The 23,367-nt window shown below is 42.4% G+C and overlaps 1 protein-coding gene across 3 annotated transcripts in view; it reads right to left on the reverse strand.

Annotated features, from left to right (window-relative positions):
- Positions 1-23,367, reverse strand: part of RBPJ (recombination signal binding protein for immunoglobulin kappa J region) — a 96,152-nt gene that overhangs the window by 72,227 nt on the left and 558 nt on the right. The window lies entirely within an intron of this gene.

Below are 23,367 nucleotides of genomic sequence, written 5' to 3' on the forward strand. Positions count from 1 at the left end.
CAACTTGCTTTTTCTTCTAAAGCCCTTAACTCAATATTTTACTTATCTGTGTGTTTTTTTAATCTCTCACTAAAATGTAACCTCTATACACTTGCAGAGATGTGTGTGTGTGTGTGTGTGTATGTCTGTTTTGACCGCTTGTACATATTCTAGTGGGTATCACAAATCAGAATACATCACTAGGTTTCAGTCTGTCAGATGATTCCAACTTGAGGGAAGAGTAGGTGTTCCACATTGTGAAAGGGTTGCCAATGGTGCTCTCATTGGCTGATTTGTTTCAGCATTACCATAAATTACCCAGTTAATGACCTGAGCCCTCAGAAAACAGGTGAAGGCCTTAAGATGATTTTCACACAAAACAGGTTTTGGAGAAAATACTAATAACTCAAGCACACTAAGTAAGTAAATGGCAGTGGGGTACCTCTTCCTCCTAGTATTCCTTCTTTACCAAGTAAAAATAATGATTAACTAACCAAACATGGCTATATCAAGATAGCAAAAAAAGATAGAAATAACCAAGATAACTTTTTAAAATATAGATTTACATCTACTATCAACAATAACCTCACCCTCCATGTACATTTTGCCTCAAAATATTAGCAAATGACAATGGAAAGCAATCACAACTAGTAAGGTATTTTTAAAATGTACTACCTAAAACACCTGTCACATCTCACTATGTATTGGGTTTCTTATCTCTGGCAAGGTTTAAAGTCATGATTTCAATTCAGTTTTCACTGAATTTAACTAAGTATGTTTAGATGCCTCTTTAGCAGTTTCTTATAAAATAGTGTAAGATTAAGAAGCCACAAGCTGAGGACAGTCTGGTTCTTCCTGTCATGGTAGAAAGAGCTGAATAACGGCTTGGGGAATAGCATGGACATAAACCAAAATGTATTTTTCTGTCAGTAAATAAGTTACTGTATAAATATGTACAGAAAACATTGTTGAAGATCACGGGGTGGGAAGGAAGAACTGTTAAGAGAAAGTACAGATTGTGGGAAATTTACCATAAAGTTAATAAACAGTATAGATGGTTTTCTAATATGCCACAGTTTACAGTATTTGCTGGCTTGTTAATGAAATGCAAAAACTTCTAAGAAAATATCTACAGGAAAACACTGTCAACTATAAATTAATTCTACAGCTTGGTATTTACTGAGTGCCTTCTACATGATAGGCATTCTGCTATGGGCAAGGGCTGGAGCACTGGACAAAAGACAAGGCTGTTTTCAGGAGAAAGCTTCTTTGACTTCTTTAACAAAAGTAAAATCCATGGAGCATTATCTGCTTTAACCAAAATAACACAAGATTTCTGTAAAAAGCTTACTGAGATCCATCACACAAGAAACTCATTCATTTCATCTTTCATTAGCAAGCAAAGAAAATGATCACAGAATGGCACAAAGTACCACCAGGTGTTATGGATAGTTTTATAATATATCTTCATAAGATAAGGAGTTACCACAAAAATCTCTTGTAATGAACAAACATTTGCTCTTTATCTCGTGGTAAAGCAATTAAAAAGATTGTGAAACTTGACAAGTTACTCGTTTTTCTTATAATGTCCAAAAATTGATTACTTTTCCTGTGAAGACAGGCAACTTCCTGGAGTATGCTACCTCACAGTTATTTTTGTAAAATTAAAAACACTTAAGATAAGCCTGGCATTTAAACAATGGCTTTTCAGCCATGAAAACCACTTGATTTGTATAGAAATAAAATGAACTTGGAACTAGCTCTTTGAATGACTCCATTACAAAGTCTTAACTAAGATTTTAAAAAATAATGAAGTGTATTCTGTATACTTTATCACACTTTTTAAAGTAACAGTGATATTTAAAATACTAGTACACTGCTCTCTGCCCAGCTGGCTTGGCTTAGTGGTTGAGCATCAACCTATTAACCAGGAGGTCATAGTTTGATTCCCGGTAAGGTGACAAGCTGGGGTGTGGGCTCAGTGGGGGCATGCTGGAGGCAGCAGATCAATTATTTTCTCTCATCATTGATGTTTCTCTCTCCCCGTCTCCCTTCCTCTCTGAAATCAATAAAAGTATATCAAATACTAGTAATAAAAATAAAATAAAACACACTGTTCTCACTAAAAAAATACTTGTGAATATAAAAAGGGTTTCTACCATTCTATTAGAAGTATCTTTACAACTTTACATCATTTTTATCACAATGTTTTTTACCATTTCAAATTTCTGTACATATTCCAATGTGTATATTAATAAAGTACAACACTTCATTATAATTTATTAATACATAATCACATAACTGGGGTACATGTTAACTCTCTATTGATATGAGTGAACAATTACAAGTCGAGCCTATGATACAGTACACAGAACAAACTGCTGCATGTGTTACATAGCTCTGGCAATATATGGATAAAGACCCCAAACACAGGCAACCTTCTTTGGCTTCACATGAGTCAATTAAACCCACCACCTCAGTTAATCACTAGACCCCAAGCAAATTTTTCAAAAGAACCAGAGTATAAGTATCACCTCTCCAAATAAGACAGTCATTGTGAAAAGACTGAAAAGTTAAATCAAATTCATGAACGTCCCCAGTCACAGCATTACCGAATGTGTATCCCCCTCCCCAACAAAGCCCTTTTCATGCAGACTTTCCATTAGTACAGGAGAATATAGATAAGGCAACAATAGGCGTTTCCATTTCAGTTTCATTTCCTTTCCAATCAGCATCTAAAGAAGCCTATTCCACCTTAAAAAGCAGCATGGCAGCACCTAAGGCTTCATCCCCAAATTCAGGGCAGTTACTTGTGAAAGAGTTGTCTCAACTTCCTCAAACCCATGACAAACTACATTATAGCTCTCACCAGTTCACTGAAATTGTTTTTGCCAAGGTCTCTGAAGTCCTACATCTGGTGAACTTTTGAATTTATCTCATTTGTCCTCTTTGCAGCATCTGACATATCTGAGCGGTTTACCTCCTTCTAGAAAGTCCTCTCTTCATTTTTGTAACACTACACCATCTAGGTTTTTGTCCCACCTCTTTTGTTATTCCTTTTATTTTACTGGTTTCTACACCTCTAACCATTCCTTAAACGTTGATGCTCACCAGTGTCTGTCTACCTAACTCCAACTCTCCCCAGGATATTTTGCCCGCTCTGGAGGTTTTAATTACCATCTAGTAGTCTTCAAGTATGTATTTCCAACCTTGATCTCTCTCTCTCCTGAACTCCAGGAACCACAGATATAATGTATATACAATAGGACACTGGATATTTTCATCTAATCCTCTCACAAGGGCCTCAAACTCAACATTCTCAAAACCAGAAACCTCACCAACACCAACTCAATACTCCTCTATTACGCCATTTATCTCAGTGGCACCTCATCTCCACAAATGACACCATCGCTCCCACCCCAACATGTGTGAAACACCAGAACTTTTTTCCTTCTTGATAATTTTTAAGAGCTCTAAGTCAAGATATATCTACCATGGCTCTATTCACTCTTGGTATCATTCACATTGATACAATTTGACCCAACCAGGGACAGTATTAAGGAAATAAAGCCCCATGTTACTTTTCCAAAACGCAACCTGTTTGCCCCTATCTCCAAAATGTCACTGAGTTTCTTCACAATCTCCTTAAGAAATGACTTCAAACATTTCTTGCTATAGGATAAATATAGCCTACAAATACAAAGTTTTTAGAATCTTAATAGTTGACTATTAAGTGTTTTTTAAATTTCAGGAGCATAGTATACATGTGTATTCCCAATATGTGTGTGTGCATGTTTTTATATCTTCAACAGGAAAAGAAAAAAAAAATTTAAAAAGTGAAAGCTAATCCCACATATAACAAGTAAAATCTCCACATTAGAGCTGAAAAAATAATGCTGATTTTTGTAATTGTAGCCCTTCCACACTGTATTCTCTACAAATATTCCTCATACACAACAGAAACCTACCTTTTATCCTAACAAACACCTGCCAATCCCTCAAAGCACTGGACGGACTGGCCATCTGACTAAAGCGGAAATGAAAACAGTACACTGAGGTCAGGGCTAATGAAAGTTGAAAAGTAGAAGAGAGAGCTAAGGAATGATGGAGAGGACAGCTAAGGCACCGGTATCCACTACTAGGCGATTCCTCTCACAAAAACAGACCACCTTCCCCAAGAGCACAGGAACTGTACTTTACACTTCCAACTTTCAGAAACTGTGAAGTTCACTACGCCATTTTAATATCTACATCATATTCTATTACCAGGTGTGATTTTTCAAATGTATACCAAGTTGGTGTGATCAGGAAATCATCCATCATAAATACGAACCTCAGTAGGCACTGTTAGGAACTAGTGCTAGAAAAGCCATCTGTTTGATGGAAATAATATTTCTACTTCCCTCGTGATTATATCAGTGACAACTGTGAAATCCCAAGGAAAGAAATTTAACTGCCTCAAAACTTTAATTACTCATATAAACTGGCCAAGAAATTAAAGTTAAATGTTACACAAAGGGCTCTCCAACCCCTTAATATTTTTCAGCTAATTATTCCATTGGTAGTCTACATCTGCTCTGCTAAAATTTGGTTATGAATCAGAAGTAATTCACAGGGAATGCTTTTATATCTAAAAGTGACTGTGGATAATAATAAAATTCACAAAAATTGTTATTTTTAATGTGCATAAAATACTCCTGAAAATATGTCCCATAAAATAAAAGAACAGATGTGACTGTAAAAGTTCATTTGTTTCAACTATTGTAAAAGTTTAAACTCTTTCAACCACTAGGAAGAATGAAGAATGAAACAAACTGAACAAGAAAGTTAATTTTAATAGCATATTTAATCCATATCTTCAATGTTCAACAATTTATGATTAGAAAGTATGTTAAGCAGGGCCTTTACAGATAAAGTAAATCTATTATGATAATTTAAATACATAAATAGTTCAGAGATCTGCAAACATACACTCTAAAACCTTCAGAAATACTGATCATAATGCCACATACACAATGGTGGTTATTTTTTGGTTAGGGATCTTTATTTGTTTCAACAACTGTTCTTTTTACCTGCCGCCACCCCTTTTTTAAAAAATAAACATTTTCTAGAATTCTTTGAAGAAAAGGACATACCACAGCTCCCTCATTTCTTGTAGCTCAATTTCAGGATGGTCTTGAATATCTCAGAGTAAAACTACTAATAATTTAAGTTAAAACTATTTGGATCTACTCAATAACATTGATACTTCTGAAATAAAAATGGGTATATGCACTATGCTTGAAACTGTATGTATGAACTAATCACACTAAATAGAAAATATTTAGTTCCAAACAATCCAATATTTTTAGCTTTTAAAGAGTAGCTATTAAGACATCACCAGCAAGTGCAAGCACAAACAGTAGATGCTGAAAGCAAAAATATTTGATGACAGAAACCATGTCCATAACATCTTAAAATTTCAATTTACCTTTACACATACAAAAATAATACGTTTAGCGAAAGAATCATTAAAACAATAAAGCAAAATATTCCAAATTCCTTCAAAGTAGCAGAATGACTGTTTCAAAGATTACCAGAATAGAAAACTCTGTTTATGCTATCCTAACTCACCCCCCATCAAAACACATTCACCCTTAGGGATTCACAAATAACAAACATAGAATTCACTGCAACTGTGGTTACCATTTGTAAGCAGCCTTTCATTGCTCCAAAAGGCTCAGCATTGTAGATGCTCATCAGTTTTTAAGCCACATCCACAGCTGATGCCTTAGTCAGAAAAAGAAAATTTCACAGCAAAAACTCTAAAATGACATTTAAACAACACTTTAACGTAAAACAAAATTAAAAATACTTCTGTATAGTAGAAAGAATGAATGTATCTGGAACACCAGAAACGTGAGACTCGAGTCATTCTGAATAGTAATACCTTTCATTTACGTGGCACAATAATTATTTTCTAAGCTCTTTGACACATAATAATATCATGCTTAACTTAAGGCATATATCAAAGAGGTATCATTCACATTGAAAAGATGAATCAGAGATATCACCAAATTAGTGAACAGAATCTGTATCATGACCACCAGCCTGTGTTCTTTCTACAACCTCTCTTCCAAAGTTGTATAATAAAATGCACAGACAAACCTCAAATAAACTGTTCTAAAAAATAAAGTCGATTTAAAAAAATCCCAATTTCCTTTTCAACCTTTTCCTCCTGCCTCAGATCTATATTCTACCTGGATTGAGGCAAGGTACTAGTACTCTGCGTAGTGGTACAGCCAAGCATGTGTTGATGGATGGCTAAGGGTTAACCACAAAACTGGGGGGGAGGTGTGCTTGTGAGGGAAAGAGCAGGAATGCCCCGTAGTAATATTACATACTAGATTACACAGTCGCTAGATGTTCATAGCAATGGAACTGGAATCCAGAGACATGATTTTGAATTCCAACGCTCCCACCAACTAACAGGTAAACTTGATTAAGTTTCTGTAAGAGAACAACACTACCTTCCTTGACCAGACATGGCAAATGCTAAATGCAACAACAGACTTGAAGGCTACTGAACACCAGCTTCAGTTAACAGATTATATATAAAACACACTAGATGAAGCTGTACTAATACCAGAGGGCTCACAAAACTTTCTAAGTATAACATATAGTAGTAAAAGTAGATTTTCAAATCAGTGAGAAAATAACACAGCTTTGAAAAAGTGATGTTGTTGCCCCGGCCAGGTGGCTCAGTTAGTTGGAGCATCGTCCTGGTTTATTAGTTCCCAGTCAGGGCACATACCTAGGTTTTGAGTTTGCTCCCTTGAGGGGGCACGTACAGGAGGCAACCGATTAATGTTTCTCACATTGATGTTTTTTTCTCTCTCTCTCTACCTTCCTCTCTTTCTAAAATCAATAATCTCTGACACATAATCCTTGGGTGAGGATTAAAATATTTTTTTTAAGCAGAAAAAACTTTTTTTTTAAAAAAAAGTGATGTTGTTTAAGAACACTTCATTCATTCATTCATTCAACAAATACTAAGTACCTACTTTGTACCATGCACTATGTTCTAAAGTGGGGGAGAGAAAGACAAAACAAAAAGTCAAATAAAACATTGTTAAAAATTGATACCTGCAAGTGGGAAACATAAAATAAGGAAGGATCACGGAATATGGGATTAAAAAGAAAGATAGCCCTAGCCGGTTTGGCTTGGTGGATAGAGCGTCGGCCTGTGGACTGAAGGGTCCCAGGCTCGATTCCGGTCAAGGGCACATGCCCGGGTTTCGGGCTCGATCCCCAGTGGGGGTCGTGCAGGAGGCAGCCAATCAATGATTCTCTCTCATCATTGATGTTTCCATCTCTCTCTCCCTCTTCCTTCCTTTCTGAAATCAATAAAAATATATATTTAATGAAAAAAAAAAGATAGCCCTGGCTGGTTTGGCTCAGTGAATAGAGCATTGGCCTGTGGACTGAAAGGTCCTGGATTCGATTCTGGTCAAGGGCACGTGTCCAGGTGGCAGGCTAGATCCCCATTTGCGTGCAGGAGGCAGCCAATCAATGATTCTCTCTCATCATTGATGTTTCTATCTCACTCTCACTCTCTCTTCCTCTCTGAAATCACTCTCCCTTCCTCTCTGAAATTAACAAAAATATTTTTTAAAAGCAAGATAAATGTGATAAAATGAGAAAGCAATAGATTTAATTAAATCAATTTAATTAAAATAATAAGTTTACCAGAATAAGAAAAGTCAATCATGAGAATAATGTTTCTGCAACTACTTTATGCAAAGGCTATTGGTTATTAAAAATAAGAACTTTTTTAAAGGGGGGAATAAAGAACAATGGAGAGTTATACCTATTGACACCAAGAACTACACAAGAAATACTGTCCCCAAATAGTTGAAGAGCAATATGATCCTATTTATGTGAAGGAAGGACAGAATGAAGAACAAATAATTTTTTTAATCACTTATGCATGGAAATGCATTCTGCAGAAGTATGGGAGAATGCTGCACATCAAACCATCTCGGGGCAGAAGCAGGAGGCACCATTCCTAATGCTCTTATGCTCTACATTCACTCTTTGAGCTTGTTAAACAACATACTTAGAAATCACTTTGGGGGAATAACAAACATTTTTTAAAAAGAAAAACTTGAAAGGATAAATATATATTAAAATATTGTTAGAATTCCCATTAAGAGGGAGAAAAAAAACCACACCGAAGAACATACTCCCAAATGTTAAGGGTTAATTTTCTAGTGGAAGACTATAGTGGCTCACTTTACATGATATATTTAAATAACTTTTGAGGCCCTGTAATACATATTTTTCCAATAAGAAAAATAATCAAGATGAGTGTTTAAGAAAAACTTCCACAAGACAGTCACTTTCCTGAAATAATTATATAAATAAGCTAAAAATAAAATGAAAACTCAACTGCACAGCTAAGCTACCACGCGAATGTAAATTCTAATGTAATTTAAAAGACATTTAATTTACCAATTGATAACTTCCAGGAGTTACAGCTAAGAAACTAGGCTAAGTGAATGACATGCCACTAAATCCTGTATGTAAAATGTATACATCACACTATATACCATGGAGGAAGGTCAGGATGAAGAATGGCTTGTTTACCAATAATTATAAAATAACCTTTGGAAGCTATAGCTATCCAGGCTATTTTTAACATTACAATAAGTGAAGCAGCAACTCCCACTAATTCAGTACTATCCATTTAATCAAATAATCCTATCTAATGAAAAAGTATTTTGCAAATTGACCATCACTCCAAGACACAAGATGGCCGCCTCCATGTGGTCAAAGATGGCTGTCCCCATGTGGACACAAGATGGCCGCCACAAGATGGCTGGCAGGGGAGGGCAGTTGGGGGTGACCAGGTCAGCAGAGGAGGGCAGTTGGGGGAGACCAGGCCAAGAAGGGAGGGCAGTTGGGGGGGACTCAGGCCTGCAGGGGAGGGCAGTTGGGGGGGACCAGACCTGCAGGGGAGGGCAGTTGGGGTGACCAGGCCTGCAGGGGAGGGCAGTTGTGGGCGAACAGGCAAGCAGGGAGGGCAATTAGGGGTGAGTGGGCCGGCAGAGGAGGGCAGTTGGGGTGACCAGGCCTGCAGGGGAGGGCAGTTGTGGGCGAACAGGCAAGCAGGGAGGGCAATTAGGGGTGAGTGGGCCGGCAGAGGAGGGCAGTTGGGGGAGACCAGGTCAGCAGGGGAGGGAAGTTAGGGGCAACCAGGCCAGCAGGGGAGGGCAGTTAGGGGCCATCGGGCCAGCAGTGGAGCAGTTAGGCATCTATCAGGCTGGTGGGGGAGTGGTTAGGGGGTGATAAGGCTGGCAGGCAGAAGCGGTTAGGAGCAATCAGGCAGAGGCAGGCGAGCGGTTGGGAGCCAGCAGTCCTGGATTGTGAGAGGGATGTCCAACTGCCCGTTTAGGCCTGATCCCACCAGGCAGTGGGACATCCCTCAAGGGGTCCCAGATTGGAGAGGGTGCAGGCTGGGCTGAGGGACACCTCCCCCCTCCCCGTGCACAAATTTCGCTCACCGGGCCTCTAGTCTACACTAATAAAAGAGAAATATGCAAATTGACCATACCTCCACAACACCCACCAGCCAATCAGGAGTGTGTATGCAAATTAACCCACCAAAGATGGCGGGTTAATTTGCATAAGCAGGCGTTGAGTGGCCACTTGCATGCATGTTGGCCACTGAGCAGCCGGGGGAGGGGCAGGACGCTGAGCAGGCAACGAACGGCTGGGGGCGGGGCGGGGATGCCTGGCTTCGTCACCAAGCCCCCCGGTCGCTCTGGCTGGGAGGGCTGGGCTGGGGGCATGCCCCGAGCCTCGTGGCGGCTGCCAGGAGCACACTGCCAGCCCAGTGGACACAACACGGGGCTGCCGGGCTGGGGGCATGCCCCCGGCGGCGGCCCCAGCCTGGCTGGTCCTTCTGAATGCCAAAGCTGACCCCATGCAGACACTGCAGGGCAGAGCCCACAGGCATGCAGCCTGCACACCTTTCCCCGTGGCCATGGCCGATCCCCCATCTTCTCACATCCCCCATTCTAGGGCCAAGCCCCAACCCAGAACGGAACCTGCAGCCTCACCTCCCATTGTGCCCTCACAGCATCCCCTCCACGTGGCCTGCCCCTCCAAGTGCGCCCGGCCTCCGTCCTGCCGGGACATTGTCCTTCACCTTCACTCTCCACCAGCGCCCTGAGCATCAGAGCTGGCCGTGGACACCTCCTCCCGCACCCCAGACTGAGGCCTCCGGAGTCTGAGCTGTGGGTCCCTACCCTGCGTCTTTGTGCGACCGCTGGGAGGCCTCTAACTCTCCCCCCAGGGGCACCTGCTCTCAGGGCTTCCTGCGCGTCCCAAGTCAGATCTGTGGCCTAAAGGGACCCGATGTGCAAAGCTGGGTGGTGAGTGGCACCCACTCTGCCAGTCCTGGGGATTTGAAAAGTGGACCACAGGTGGTTCAGGAGCTTCGGAGTTCAGCTCTAGACCTGAGAGGATGCTCTCTCCGCATCCAGCACGCTGCCCTCCAAGGGCCGCATGGCACTCTCCGGCGGCCTGGGGGCGCTGCCTGAGGGTCCTGAGCAGCCCTGGCGCATTTTCTTGGAAAGGGAAAGCCCGCCACGTGGGAGACCGTGTTCACCAAGGGAGCCGTGAGCCTCTAAACGTGACCACCTTATATTTGTAGACTTTGTGTGTAAACACACTAGCAAATCCAGCAGCCACCAGGGGCTGATTTTCACTTTAAAAACAGAGACCCCATAATAAAAATTACTTCTAAAAATGGACCTCTGTAGCACATGCCCATGCCAGGCACATAGCTGACGCTGTTAAGAGTGTATCTGTGTACATGTAACTCTCATACCACGTGCATTTGTAACCTTTGAGACTTACGAACTTTAGAAACTATAAAGATTCAAATACAAATCGGCCAAGGGCTCACTGGGTCCTGAGGACTAGAACCCCTGAAGGCTGGCGGGGAGGGCGCCGAGCCCACATCTCCCGCATGAGGCCAGAGGCCAGAGACCCCCCGCGCACCTGCAGGAAGCTGGCTGGGGCTGCGTGGGGCACTGGGGCGGTGGGCGGGTGGGGGTGGAGGCGGGCCACTGCGGGGCGTCTGCACTGGGAAGCAGGGCCTGGCTCTGTGGGTACCTGTGGGTGTCGCGCAGGAAGAAGAGACCTTTAAGGAAGGTGTCGGTGTAACCCCACTGGCACAGCCACAGTGGAGAGAAGACACACTGGGCTCATCAAAACGAAACCGTCTGTGCATCAGAGGACCCTGTCCACTGCATGAAAATGCCCCGGAAGTGCCTGCAGGTCCCCCATCTGTGAAGGGACCCACACCTGGGACCTGGGAGCTCTCCCCTCACTCAACCCCAGCGCCAACTTGACGGAACGTGGGCAAGGGCCTCGGATGGACATTTCTGTAAAGAAAAGATGCAAATGGCCGATGAGCAGCTGAACAGACGCTCAACACTCACCCGCATGGAAACGCAGTCAAACCAGAGATGAGATGCCACTCGCACCCACTCCCTGGCTGTGATGAAGCCCCTCCCCTGAAACAACAGTGCTGACGGGATGCAGAGAAACAGGCATCTGCACCTCTGGTGGGAAGTTAAAGTGGGGCAGCCACTGTGTAAACTGCCTGGTGATTTCTTAAAAAGTGAAACACAGCCCAGCTGGTGTGCTCAGTGGTTATCATCCTGTGCACCCGGAGGTCACAGTTTGATGCCCAGTCAGGACACATGCCTGGGGTGCAGGCTCGATCCCCAGTGGGGTGCATGCAGGGGGCAGCTGATCAATGATGTTTCTATCTCTCACTATTGATGTTTCTATCTCTCCCTCTCCCTCTCTGAAATCAAGAAAAAAAATCCTATCTAATAAATCCTTCCCCTGGTTGCTGGGTCGCCTCCCGCCCCTGAGGGCTCCCGGACTGTGAGAGGGGCAGGTCGGGCCGAGGGACGCCCCCTCCAATGCACTGGGCCTCTAGTGGCATTCAAATAATAATGGTTAAAGCTGTAAGTAAATTATCAGAACTATCACTACTATCTTTCAAATGCAAAAATTCATTTAATTCACTTCCTTGACATTTGGATAAGCACAGATTTTTTTAATGAATCCCATAGTCAAGGGAGTAATATTGTCTTGACATATACACTAAAAAAAAAAAAAAAAATCATCACTGTATGAAAATCATCAGGTTCATAAAAGAGCCCACCTTTCAGTATAAAATTTCAAGTTATGGCCTCCTTCCCGATATGACAGTCTTCTTTTCTCTCAATCTCTCCTGTGGTTCCATTTTCTCTTCCCCATGCTTTAGACACTCAGACAGCTGGGATTTAGTGCAGGTGGCAAAACTAAGAAACTAGGGAGGCAAAAGAGAGACTGGAGTGGGCCAGAGATAACTGAACCCAGGCAGTTCTTGAGGATAGGGGTAACTAAAGCACAGTGAAGACACTTGCAATGAAAACAAATGTATTCTCAAAGAGGCCACCCAGGTCAGTCAGAAATACAAGATAAAGAACACAAGCAGCATCAAGAACAGGAAAACAGCAAAGAAGGAAAGAACAGAAAGCTCAGAGCTGGCCGATTAGTAAAGCAACACTTGCAGCAACACTCCACCAACCAGGGCTCTGGGGCTAAGAGATTTGTATTCCTGGTTTAAGTCCCACAAAATTAGGGGAGCAGGGGGAGACTTAAAAAAAAAACAAAAAAAACAAAGAGCATGTAACATTAAAGGGCACCTGAGTGGTATAAACAAAAAAAGAGTAAAAGACCAGCATAAGTCTCTCTCCAAGAGAAATCAAACCAGCCCTAACTGGATTGGCTCAGTGGATAGAGCATCGCCTGCGGACTCAAGGGTCCCAGGTTCGATTCCGGTCAAGGGCATGTACCATGGTTGCGGGCACATACCCAGTAGGGAGTGTGCAGGAGGCAGCTGATTGATGTTTCTCTCTCATCGATGTTTCTAACTCTCTATCCCTGTCCCTTTCTCTCTGTAAAAAATCAATAAAATATATTTGAAAATAAAAAATCAAACCAGCAACTAGTACCAGCTCAGTCATTGAGTGTGTCTCCGCCATTAGCTAACTGTAAATTATTTAATGTGTCTGTGCCTACGTTTAAATGAGTGATTAGTTTAGAACATAAGATTTAAAAAGTCTTCTCTAGCTCTGAGGTTTACTGAATCCAAGGAATTGAAATAATCGATACTTGTCAAGCAGGATGTAGTTACATTTTATGCTATGTCACTCCACAGAGAGAGCACAATATACCAGAAGTAAATATGAGAACACAGAGACATAGCCCAGTAGCCAAAGAGGTCACTTCATCATCTTTCATTAAATCCGGTAAGAAACAAATTCCATCTCCTCCATCCACAGTCTTTTAAAAAAAACCATGGCCCTAAAATTTAACCATTCGGCTTTACTTTAAATACATTTAGAAATAGGAAATGCAGTCACTTGTGAATTTCACTGAGCCTCCCCTTCAGCTTCTTTCTACTGGACATATTCTAAAGCGACTGTGCTTTTCCTTTTTTTTTTTTTTTTAACACTCTAAGTAAGCTTTCTATTTGCTGTATATTTCATTCTTAACTTCAAAAAGTATAGTCCAGAAATGGTAAAAAACAGAACATAATCTAGGTTTCCCTGGAGGTCCTACGTAGAAAAACCAATCTTTGCTGAACGTAAGCCTTATCACTTACCAGTAAACTAAATGCCACCTAGTGGCAAGTGCTATATACTAGTATTACTAAATCCATACAAGTCATATTCACCCAACATGTAACATTCTGGCCCATTAGCAATTGCTCCATAATTATATAAGATAAGCAAAATAATGATCCTGTCCTTATGGAGCTCAATGACAGATTAAATAGATAGATAATCAATACAGATACATTTATAAATTGCAGAAATATGTTAAATGTTTCAGTATTCAGCATTTATTGAAAAGCTAAAAGAAACAAATGTTAGGCAGGTTCTCTTATATTATACCCGTTCACGTCACTCAGACTTTCCCATTTCTAATTACTTCATCACTAAGGTTTCAATTGTTTAGTTGTCCTTCCTTAGCCTATCTTATTCCTTAGGTTCCTCTCCAGAAAAGGAAAGGAGAAGGACCTACTACTTTCAGAACTGAACTAGGCATTTTATTTCCCCTATCTCATTTAATCCTCACATGAATTCCTTGAAATACTTTTTTTACAGTTTTTTACTTTATTTTATTTTAATCCTTACCCAAAGATATTTTTTCCATTGATCTTTAGAGGGAGAAGGGGGAGAGAAGAGGAGTGGGAGGGAATGGAAAAGGGAGAGGGGAGGGAGAGGGGAGAGGGGATGGGAGAGAGAGAGGGGAGAGGAACATCAGTGTGAGAGAGACACATGCCAACACTCTAACCACTTAGCTAACCGGCCAGGGCTACAAATTTTTAGACAACGGCAAGACTTAGATTAAGTGACACACTCATAGCCACAGATCTATTTTAGAGATAGTGAACTGACTCCAAAGCTTCCTACACTATTCTGCCTCAAAACGAGCTGCTTTGTTTTTCCATTCCTGGGCCTACCAAGATCATACCTTGATCATATTTATCTTATGGTCTCCATCAATTCCAATGTATTTTACTACACTGTTTATATTCAGCCTCATCTCTTCAAAAACATTCATAACCCCTCCCCACCCCATATGAATGACTAATATTCAAATCCTTAGCTTAGCACTCAAGGTCTTCTAAGAGCCCCCAACCACTTTTCCAGTTTTATTTCCTACCCCTTCCTATCAGCTCCCATATTTTTTTATGAACTTTCCTCCAGTTAAGAGATAATCATTCACACCTCTGTTCTCACCAACATAATACATCTGGTATAGCACTTATAATCTCTATTGTAATTGTCTGTGTACTTTCCACTAAATCATGAGCTTCACCAAACCATCTTAGCCATCTTTATATTAAGACCAGTACATACCAGTGTCTTATACCTATTAAGTGCTCAACCAACAACTATTTCTTTAATATAATGTTATTAAAACAATTATAAAGGAGAACCACTAAAACATGGTTATACTCATTTCCTGTAACCCTTTTTTCAATGTTTCTGCTTCCTCCATTTACTACATAGATCAGGAGCTTTTTATAGAACTATATAATTTTTGCATGAAAAATTTTCTCACACTCAAACCAAAAGTTACATGATTTCAAAAAGTGTGCTAGGAACTATGAAGACAATAAAAAGTTCAGTGGTTGCCAGGGGGTAGGGAAGAGGGAGGAATGAATAGGAAGTGCACAGTGCACTCTGTATGGCAGATATATTTGTAGATACATCAATATTTGTCCACACCTAAGGAATAAACACCAAAAGTGATCCCTAATGTAAAATATGGACTTGGAAGATAATAATTCTAAATAATAAAAGCCTAATATGCTAAGTGTCCAGTCGTCAGTTCAACCAATCAAAGCATAATATGCTAATGATATGCTAAGGCCACTCAACTGCTCGCTATGACATGCAGTGACCAACAGGGGGCAGACAGTCAACTGGACAACCAGTCGCTATGACGTGCACTAACCACCAGGGGGGACAGACACTCCAACTGGTAAGTGAGCTTGCTGCTGGGGTCTGGCCAATCGGGACTGAGTGAGATTGGCCGGACACGCCCTGGAGCTCTCCCTTGGTCCCTCCCCAGCTGGCCAACCTCCCGCATCCCTCCCAGGCCCCGATCGTGCACCGGTGGGGTCCCTCAGCCTGGCCTGCACCCTCTCGCAATCTGGGACCCCTCAGGGGATGTCGGAGAGCCGGTTTCGGCCCGATCCCACAGGCCAGGCCGAGCGACCCTACTGGTGCACAAATTCGTGCTCTGTTGGGGGATGTTGTTAATGGAGGAGGCTATTTATGTGTGGGGGCAGGGTTATGGTAAATCTCTGTACCTTCCCCTCAATTTTGCTGTGAACCTAAAACTGCTCCAAAAAATAAAGTCAATTAAAAAAAAAAAAAATGTGTGCTGGTTGATTCCCAGGCAGAGCACATACCCAGGTTGCAGATTTGATCCCCAATCGGGATGCTTTGGGGAAGCAACCAATTGAAGTTTCTCTCTCACATCAGTGTTTCTTTCTTTCTCTCTCTCCCTTCCTTGCTCATTAAAAGAAAAAGAAAAATCAATAAAAACTTTTTAAAAATATAAGCTGGCAAAATAAGGCAAGACACCTTAGTGGCTCTGCAGTTTTCCAAAAAGGGAACAAATACTCGTTTCAATTATACAAACGAGCTTAAAATTAGTATGCTCTATCTGGAGCAAGACTAGTTCCAAAATAAGTTGTTTATAATAATAACTAGAGGCCCAGTTCACGAAATTCGTGCACTGGGGGGGGGGGGGGGGGAGGAGAATGTCCCTTCAGCCAAGGCTGCACCCTCTCGCAATCTGGATCCGGGACCGCTGGCCCCTAACCACTCACCTGCCTGCCCGATCACTCCCCCCAGCCACTCGCCTGCCTGCCTGATCGCCCCTAACCACTCTGCCTGCCTGCCGGATCGCCCGTAACCTCCCCGGCCTGCCTGATTGCCCCTAACTGCCTCTGCCTGCCTGATCACCTCTAACCACTCTGCATGCCTCCCTGATAGCCCCTAACTGCTCACCTGCCTGCCTGATTGATTGCCCCTAACCGTTCACTGGGAGGCAGCCAGCCGGGGTGAGGGACAGTGGTCGTTCTGGACTCTGGTCATTCTGGTCGTTCCGCCGTTTCAGTCGCTGGCTTTTATTATATATATAAGATTTTTTAAATCCACAATATTAGTTCTATACTTTATAAAGCAACTAATATTGTAGTTATATAACACAATCTTTACCACACTAATAAAACTCCGGGTTTTAGAAAGTTATAACCATTTTTCCTGGTTATATAAACTTTTTATGAGAAACTATTCTTATATACAACTAGAGGCCCGATGCACAAAAATTTGTGCAAGAGTAGGCCTTCCTTCTCCCGGCTGCCAGCACTGGCTTCCCTCCGGCAACCTGAACCCAGGCTTCCCTCCTCCGGCCACCGGCAGGCACCCAGGACCTGGGCTGCTTCCCCACTCCGGCCGCCTGCAGGCACCCAGGACCTGGGCTGCTTTTCTTCTCCGGATGCCCGCAGGCACTCGGGACCCGGGACCAGGGACCCGGGATGGCTTCCCTCCAGCCCCAGCTTCATCAGGAAGGATGTCCGGAATGACATCTGGAAGATGCTCGGTCTAATTAGCATATTACCCTTTTATTGTTATAGATTATACTAGAGGCCCGGTGTACGAAATCGTGCATGGGTATGGTCCCTAGGCCTGGCCAGCTATCAGGGCCGATCTATGGGGCGACTGGTGGGGTGATCGGGGACCCCCGCTCGCACCCACCTTGGCCAGTCTGGCGCCACCCACTCGCTGGCCCCGCCTGCTGTCGCCGCCGCTAGTCACTCCCTCTGCAAGGTGACCGGCAGAGCGATCGGGGGGGGGGGGGGGGGGGAGGGGAGGGCGCGTGCTCGCACTGCCTTGGCTAGCCTGGGGCCTGAGGGCTGGGGGCCGCACCTGCATTGAGCGTCTGCCCCCTGGTGGTCAGTGCGCATCATAGCGACTGGTCGTTCAGCTGGTCATTCTGCAGTTTAGTCGATTTGCATATTATATAGGATAACCTAATTAATGCAAAAGGCACACACAAAAAATTAGCTTTAAGACCAAATTAAAACTTTTAAATATATAATAGGAAGCATGGGAGGGGGAATTAAAAGAGTAAACTTGGTTTTCTAGTATATTTCGTCTCATGTCTTCTTAGGATACCTAAGAAGCAGTGTTTTCTTAATCTTCTCATTTTTATAAAACTTAAAACAGTGTAAATATTCCCAAAGCTGCCATGAATATGACCAATCTGACTGAAAAGTTGTCATGCTTATCACCATGCATTGTTTCAACATAACAAACCTACACAATTATTTATGCAGATAGGTAATTAGTACCAATTATACAAAGCAAGCCATAGAGACATCAATGCTTATTTTTCCCCAGTAGTATGTTCAGAAAATACATTACTCTTTTCACAACATTAGGATATCATTTCATTTCCTGGAGCAGGCCTAATGAGGCATACACGATACCATGATGTTGTGCCAGGACTATGGGGGCATCCAGAACTGTGGGCAGGCTGTCTGAGAGATGAGCACTCAACATTCCTACATTATTACAGCTGTCCAAGCAGAGAAGAAAGTAGTAAGAAACAGACCCCAAAAAGTTGGGGGTGACTCAATGACAACATCCGTGGTCAAGCAGTAATTTACCAAGTATGTCTGCTCAAAATGCAAAGGCACATATTTCAAGGGCTGCGGTCCTCTGCACTAAATACACTGCTGCCTTCCTAAAACATGGCCCACAAACCACAGGTTGCATATTAAAAGTCCATCCTGAGCCCAGACTGTGAAAGGTTACCAGGAGAAACCAATTGTTACAATCACAATATTATGTAGAGTGCTTTACTATTTACAAATAACTTATACATCGTTTTAACAATTATAATTTCATATAGCTTACCATACTTGATAGTCACAATGTGTCTGCCAGATAAATATAACAAAATTATCATTCTCTATTTTATAAAGTTAGAACCTGAAGCTTGGAGAAAGTATCTGTAATCTGTCCACAAAACCTGAGTCTCTCTTAAGATGATCGACTTATTATTTGGCTCACTGGCATGGATCACCCCAAAAAGTAATCTATAGTGTCTTAAACCTATGCACCTAAGTACTTAAAACACTTAAAAATAATGAAATCTTTTGAGAAACACTTGACAGTCAACCACTTAAAAAATGTGAAATTTAAGCTTGTCAGTTTTGTACAACAATATAGTATTTTCTAACAATCCAAAAGGAACTTTTGCCTAACAGTTTTACTATGTTCTCAGGGGCTATGAAACTGCCTATAGCTGAAAATATCCATTCCTTTGGGTACTTCAGCAATTAAATTCCCTATAGTATCAGTAAATTTCCTGCATATATATCAAATTCTGCCTCATAAACTATCCACTCAACTGCCTCTCTTAATGAAGGCTGCTGCTAAAGGGATCCATTGAAAGGTTTTGTAACTTAGGAGTGAAGTGATCAGATTTGCTCTTCAGAAAGACTGTGTGGGGGGAAAAAAGAAAATAAAACAGAAAGACTGAGTGGAAGGTTGGATAAAGGGGGGTGAGTCTAGAAGCAAAAAAGAAGAAACTGCCAATTATCTATAGTAATCCACGTGAGAAGTGATAAGAGCATGAACTGTGGCAGTGAGGATAAAAGAGACAGATTCAAGCAATTTTTCAGAAGAGAAAATTATCTGTTCTCAGTGATTAAATGTAAAGGGTTAGTGTAAGAGGAATCCAGAAACCTGGCTTGGGGAACTAGTTAGGATGTGATATAATCTACCTGGAACAAAAAATGCAACCGGTTTTGATATATAAATAAACAAATACATATGGAGGGGAGGAGGGAAAAAGAGAATGAATTCCAAGTGCAAGGTCAAGTCTAAAATTATGGTACTGGTTGTTAGAAAATATTCTTGAGAACAAATGACACTCAAAAAATATATTGAAAAGTAATCATTACTGTTAACAGACTTGGCCTAGAGTCTAGTGAAAACATTTTGTGATATTATTTTTTTAATATTACCACATGCAGAAAACAAGTCAATAGAAGAAAAGCATCCCATACTTTTACTACGTTTATTACATTTGAGTTCAAAAGACCTTCAGTCTCTTACACAACACACACTACATACACACCACCCTGTAATTTATTTTACTTCTCCCTCTCCCTCTAAGCTTATAGGAGGAAAAAGTATCTGTTTTATTAGAGAAACTATCCTATATAATAAAAGCCTAATATGCAAATTGTCCCCTTGGGCAGTCATTCAACCGGGAGTTCAATCACTCACTGTGACGTGTGTTGACCACCAGGGAGCAGTGTGAAACATGGCGGGCATCAGCAACTTGCTGTGACATCTCGCCAGCTATCTGGGGGCGGGGGTGACAGGAGTGGGGGTGCGTTGAGAATGCGGGGTGTCTGCTGAGCTCGCTCTCACTCCCCCTGCTACCCTCCCCCGGGACGCCAGGGCTTGCACACCCGGGGAAGCCCCCGCGCTCAGGTGCCGAGTAGCCCAACCCGCACCCACACGGCCTCTTTCGGGTGAGCTGAGCCACAGCCACCAGAGCCGCAGGGGCTGGTCTGGCTCCCCGTGGGTTCATGCAGCAGCCTGTCTGTAAGGCTGGCCAGTAGAGAGCGCGCTGCCCGCCCGGCTTCCGTGCGGTGCCACTGGGCGGCCCCGAGGCCCATGCTGCGCCCTGGCCCACAGAGTCTGGCCACGCTCACCAGTTCTGCGTGGGGACTTGGGTGCCGTGACTCAGGCGGAGGGGAAAAGCAGGGGCCCAGGGGCCCAGGGCCCAGAGGTCAGCTGGAACCTGCCCCTCCATGCCAGAAACTCGAACTTCGATTGCAGGCCAGGCCTAGGGACCGCACTGGTGCATGAATTTTGTGCACCAGGCTTCTAGTAATACATATTTGGGTTGTTGTTTGTTTTTTTCATCCCACTATCACCAATGTGACTTACCAAGAACTCAGTTCATAACCTCCTACCTCACTTCCCATAAAATATGACCTACTTCAATTCACATCAGCTTACTACAGTAACAATCCCTAGACTCTAACCACACCTTTCATCTAAGGATGCTCTCCGCAAATCCTAAAGCACAGCCACCCTGTGCAGATGTGGCAAGTTCTTACAATTCCCATTTTACTACACAGTTAGGAAACTGGCCCAGGGGAAGTAGAGTAACTTGGAAACAGTCACAAAGCATGATGCCAAAAATAACAACTCTCAGTCAATCTATGAGAAAATACTCCCCCTAGTTGAAATAACATGAAATTCAGTACTAGGAGAAAGTGAAATGCAAAATGTTTTAAAGCCTTATTCTAGGTTTTTAAATTTTATTTTAAAAAATGACCAAATACTAGAATTAAGACAATTTGCAAGAACTTTCAAGCACACTATTTTTCCCCCTAATACCTTATCCATCTAGAGTGCCAAAAATGACTTAATAAATTACAGCTGGCAAGAGTGGCTTTTCTCCCAAACCATTTTTTTCCCCTTAGCCACTTAAAAGACATTGATAGAAATGTTAGTATAGGACAAGAGGTAACTTTTTACAAACCTAACTGCTTAAAATTTAATACCTAGAAGAATATATTAGAATAGATCTTAAAATATTTCAAGTAAGCCTATTTTTCCTGAAAATATACTCTCTATAGACACATCTGCAATATGCTTGAACAATAAATTTAAAGTTTAAGTCATCAATAATCAGAAAGAAAGCCTCCCAACAACAGTTCATGTGATATATTTTTACATTTGCTATTGTTTGATATAATTTAGTAAAAGTACTGTTTTATTTGGTCACCATATACAGGTATTACACATTGCGGAAACAAAAAACAACTTGGTTTGTAAATGTTGCTTTCATGATATGTGTGATCATTCTGATATGCACAAGTCCTTCCATTAATACAATACTTAACATTTACTTCTAGTGCAAATCAACAGTGTGCTCAAGATTTTACCTTCTAAAGAATGAATATACACTAAGAACTAGTAAGGGAGACAAATGATTATTAGCAAAAATCTATTCATGGAACCAAGAATGCAAATTTTCACTAACGCCTCACCTATCACTCATGAAACATGATTTTCTGTTAATTAAAATTCAAATTACTAGTTCTAACCACAGCCTTCAAATAAAATGCTTTCCACTACACCACATTCCTCACACTAAATCTTTTATATCCTCTACTAGTAGTACTTTTCATGGAACTTGAGTTTACAAATGAAATGACACTCCAAATGATTTTATAGCTAACATATCTTCCGTGATCAACTAGTAGGGTGGAGATCCTGGAAAATCTAACTAGTACGTCTTACTCCCAGCACCAGAATATTCAAGCCATATAAATACACCACACTACCCTCCCCCCACACCCTACACAGAACTCCAAGCTTTTAATGCTACCATAACAATAAGTACTCTGAAAATGCAAAGCTCCTTTAACATTAGAAGAGCCAGTACATTAAGACCATTATTTATATGTACTTTCATTGCATTTCATTAATGCATTCCACAAACAGAAACTGCAGTCTTAAGTACTTTACTCATTTCAACTCCAAAGATGGAGCGGAGAGGCTGTCATAAACCTACAGAGCAGCAGCACATAATTGTAAACTATCTAATGAGTAAGAAAAAGTAGAATAATTACATCAATTCCTAAAGATGATGCCTTTCTTTTTCCTCACAAAGCAGGAGTTACTGGTAAAATAACTAAACTCCACATCTAAAGTCTACAAAATGCTAAAATTCTCCACTCCATTCACAAGTTTTTAACATCAAAATTCACTTAACTGCTACTCACATACCAAATGAATAACCAATGTGGATATCTGAAATTATTCTCATACATCAACTGGAAAAAATATGTCTATACCTTGCGCCTCTTCTAAGCGTCCTACAATACCCTCAGGTGAGCTAAAGCTACACCAGCTGCCCTTGGCCCTCTAGGACGTCAGAAACCAAGGACCTGGGGTGGTTGTGGGGGGGCAGATCCAAAGACCCCATCTTTTTCCAGGGTTACTGTTTCCAAGCAAAACAACCACAGGCCCAAAGAGAGACAGCGAAGAAACCTGGAGACATCGTAATCCTGAGAGAAACTGGGGGAGTGGGGACGCAATCCCGAGAGAAAGGGGTGCGGAGAGGAGGAGCGGCGAGGAGGAAAGTAAGTATCCCCATGCGTCTTTCAGACCCACAAAAACAACTAACCCTGCGGTCAGTATCTGCACGTACAAGCACCAGATGGAGTCCCCTGCCTTGGGCTGAGACAGCTCGGCCGACAAACACAGTGGGTAGTGGATAAATCAACCGATGATGGGAGGGGAGCGGGGGTGCCAAACGAGAAAGCCACGGGTGGGGAAGACAAAGCCTCTGGGGGTGATCAAGGACCCAGCAGAAAGGAGAAAAGGTAACACGTAAGAAAAATTAAAAGAAAAAGAGCAATGTGGTGCCTGGTCTGTGGCAGGTCATAGAGGTACCGAATAGAGAGGGAAACAACAAAGGGGCACCGGAGAAGGACAGCTGCGGGGAGGTGATAGAGAAGGGATGAGGGGCGCGATGGGTCGGACAAAGCGCCCAAGGCGGCGAAACAAAGGGTCGGGGGTATAGAGTAGCGGGGGGCAACCGGGGAAGACAAAGCGCCCGGGGCTGGGGGCACGGGCCAGGCGAGGAGGGGCACGGGTCGACCCGAGGAACAAAGCTGCGCGGGGCTGGGAGGCAGGGCCCACGGGC

This window comes from Plecotus auritus (assembly GCF_963455305.1).
Source record: "Plecotus auritus genome assembly, chromosome: 1".
NCBI classification, from domain to species: Eukaryota; Metazoa; Chordata; class Mammalia; order Chiroptera; family Vespertilionidae; genus Plecotus; species Plecotus auritus.